General features: G+C 32.6%; 1 long non-coding RNA gene across 1 annotated transcript; it reads right to left on the reverse strand.

Annotated features, from left to right (window-relative positions):
* Positions 1-1,095: 1,095 nt before the first annotated feature.
* LOC129423093 (uncharacterized) lies at positions 1,096-3,051 on the reverse strand. The gene is made up of 4 exons (XR_012371275.1): positions 2,645-3,051; positions 2,293-2,515; positions 1,858-1,915; positions 1,096-1,784 (listed from the first exon to the last, which is right to left on the reverse strand). It is a non-coding gene; the product is annotated as an uncharacterized lncRNA (long non-coding RNA).
* Between the last annotated feature and the right edge of the window lie 571 nt (positions 3,052-3,622).

A 3,622-nucleotide genomic window follows, 5' to 3' on the forward strand; every position in this document is an offset into this window, starting at 1 on the left:
TGTTCCCTGCCAGATTCTTACTTTGTGTTCGGCTCCGTGTCGTTTGGTTGTCTCGTGTCGTTTGGATTACAGTTTCAGTTGGATTTGTATTGTCGTCGTCTTCGTGTGGATGTTCCCGTGTTCAGCCTGGATTTCACCACTGCTCACCACTCCACCAACGTCGCACTCAATACCTTCATCACCAACTTCCACCGTAGTCTTCGCCACCATTGCCAGCAACAACAACACCGGACTGTGTTACTTCCGCATTGACTCTCAATACTCTCTCTCTGTTTATATTTAATAAACATTGTTTGAATTTTCCCCTGCAGTTGTTTCCACTCCTTACGTGTCATTACATTTTCATGATGAGCAAAACGACCCAAGAAAATAAGTCTAGTTTTTAGACCAAAAATATTAGATTTAAGGGATTTTGTGCATAAAACAAGCAAAAAATCTGCCAATGGAGTAAGCAAAAAAATCTTGAACATTTTTCTTAAACACTAAATTCAAGAAAAATTTGCTTACCCCATTACCCCATGATGCAACTAAACCAGCGTGTGATCTAAATCCTACAGGCTGTAATAAAGTATTACTATATGTTATAGTCAGCAGGATTTAGATCACACACTCGTTTAGTTATTTTATGCATGATTACACACTAAAAATTGGTGCTAAATAAAACTAAAAGCTTGTTATCATAGAAGAACCATTTTTAGCAGCTATATAACATCTATATAACACTTCTGTAGAACCATGAGTTGTGTTAAAACATGACTATAGCATAACTTATGGTTCAATATAACACAATATGATTGTGATGTTTAGCACTAAAAATGATTACGAGTCAGTGAATCACTTTTACTGCTATTTAACACCATTATTAGAGTAAATTAAATCTAAACACGTATTCAAGTGATGATGAAATTTGACTCCTCCTTTTTTCTAGTGAATAATACAGTAGATTGTTTTTTAATGACATCACTTCCTGTATTTCTTCATCTTTACCAAACCAAAACACTCTCTCACCTTCACTTAACCCTTAAAACCACAAATAAACAACATTCACTTAACCCTTACAACCACAAATAAACACTCACATTAATGTCTACTGTGTTGATTTTGTTAGTGAAATATTTTATTGTAAGTGTAAAAGAGTCTAAACTGTACAACAAAGCTTGTTAAGACATTTACATCATGTGTGATGATCAGATTTACACAACATTCACAGTTTCAGGTTTAACAGAATACAGTGTAATAGATTATTACTCCACATATGAAGCATAAATAGACTTTGACACTTATATCAGCTTACACAACATCTTACTGTACTTTTCTTTTCATTGAAATGAATAATAGACACTGAGATTTCATCATTGTGCCCTTGAACACTATTAAGGGTTTGTCTCCTACAGTATATAACATCAGGATTAAAGGATAAATCATCTTCTCATTTACAAATATTTTGTAAAAGTGTGTTTCATCTTTTTGCATATCATCTGTAAGTTCACAGTAAGAGTAAAATCACAGTAATAATATTAACATACTGTAATAAACTAAGTGTAAGTTTTTACATTGAAAGACTTTGACACTGAACACATTAACTTTAGCTTTAACTCTGCATGTAAGTATGAGTTTTACACTATATAAGCACTATATATGACATATGTAGACAGTATATAGATGTAGCCATAAATCACTAAATCTGAGCGTTTTCAGAGGAAAATCTTGTTTAGAGATGAACATCTGTGGTTGAACTTTCATGATGAACTTTCTGACAGTTAGATGAGATGAAGCTCAGATTTCTAAGAGAAAACATTCAGCATAAAAACCAGATAGACACAAAACACATCATATATTATCTGTATATAATCTCACCTCATCTTTAACTTTCAGTCATCAGAATGATTCACAGATCTGTCTGCATTTAGAGAAACTAAAGAAACAAACATTTCATCAATAACTTCACAGCTAATGACAATAACAATATACTTTTTATTGTACTGTTAATATTTTTGAAGTATCTGCACTGTTATCCAATGCTCTTAAATCTCTGCAGAATAAATTGTTTAAATTTGTTAATTTCACTTTTGCAACTTACTGATGTGAAAATCACAAACAATTTCTATAAAGACGACAATAAAGTTTGGCAATGTCACAATTTTAAAAGTAAACCTAAATAATACATAACTGGAGCAGAAGTGTTATTCTACAACAGTCTCAATCTTTTCTATGTATTCTGTTTTCAAGTAAAGTGTTAGTGATGGTCAAGGATAAGTTACTTGTGTTTAACTCTGTGAACAAATGACTTACAATTTGGTTGAAATTGATCAATGCTGTTCTTCTGGAGCACTTTTAAATGTTCACTGAAGTCACAGACATATTTAGCTCGGTCCTCCACCGCCTCTCCATCTTTCAATGGTTTCTTTTTCAGCTTCTCTTCTGTTAGATTTTCTCTCAGTTTCATCTCTTTAATGTGTCTCGTCATCTTCATGTCTTAACTTCACATCTCTCACTGAACAGCATTACACCAGAACTGTAAAACACATGAATAATAAGAGAAATCAGTTACTGTATATAATCACAAACATCTTCTCCAAATCTTAAACTGTTTTTATATTAATACACTCTTATGAACTGCATTTTCATTTTCATAAAAACTCACCTTATAGTTGACAGAGATGTTAATATTTCTGCTTTATTTCTGCTCCTAAAATTACTTCAGTGCAAACAACAGCGACTGAAATCTCAAACCTGTTTCCCTGTAATCCCAGAAGAGATTGTTTGCGTCATCCGGATAAAAGGAAAGATCAAACTTCTTGACAATGAAGTAATTGGAGAAAGAGATTCAACTGGTTTAGCTACTTTTCATTATTTCAAACATTAACTTCCCTTCACTAATTTTTACATCAATCTTCCTGATGCAGTTTACATTTCAGGTTTAGTACTCGCACTCCACCGCTGCTAAAATTAAAGCACATGTTTATATAGCACCACATTACACTGAGTCTAAAGCTTTAATGATTAATCCACATCTCAATCAAAGACCGCCCAAATGACCATTTCAAGTCTAAAGTTTGTCATTTACACTGATTTACTGGAATTTATCTTCAACTTTATGACAAACCACAAAACTGTTCTGAGAACATCAAAATCAATTCAGCATGTGTGAAATTATTATACAAAGTTTACCAGAAATGTCTTTATTTTAATATTATTGCATTCCAAACATACATATGACAAAGTAAAAGATTAACAGAGAAAGCTCATCAGAAATAACTACAGTAGTTATACAGCTAAGATACAGATAAATCATGTGAAATAATAATACAATATATAAACTACATATAAGCTCAGAAACACAAACACTATATTAAAAGTAAAAGATAAGAGCATGAATACTGAACACAAGAGGAATGAAGTTTACTGACAAAGTGAAAGATTAAAATCAGTAACTGGAGTGATTGTACTTCATAAGTGTGACAGTGACGACCTCGTGTGGTGAACCTGAGAACTGACAAACCTGTATGTGACCCACGTGACTGAACTGGTATCAGTTTCTTTCAGAGATAAACTTAAATGTTCCCTTTAAATGCTTTACACTCCTGTTTGAAATGAACTTATAGTTGATGTGATTAAATTC

The sequence above is a fragment of the Misgurnus anguillicaudatus genome, chromosome 9 (assembly GCF_027580225.2).
Source record: "Misgurnus anguillicaudatus chromosome 9, ASM2758022v2, whole genome shotgun sequence".
NCBI lineage: Eukaryota > Metazoa > Chordata > Actinopteri > Cypriniformes > Cobitidae > Misgurnus > Misgurnus anguillicaudatus.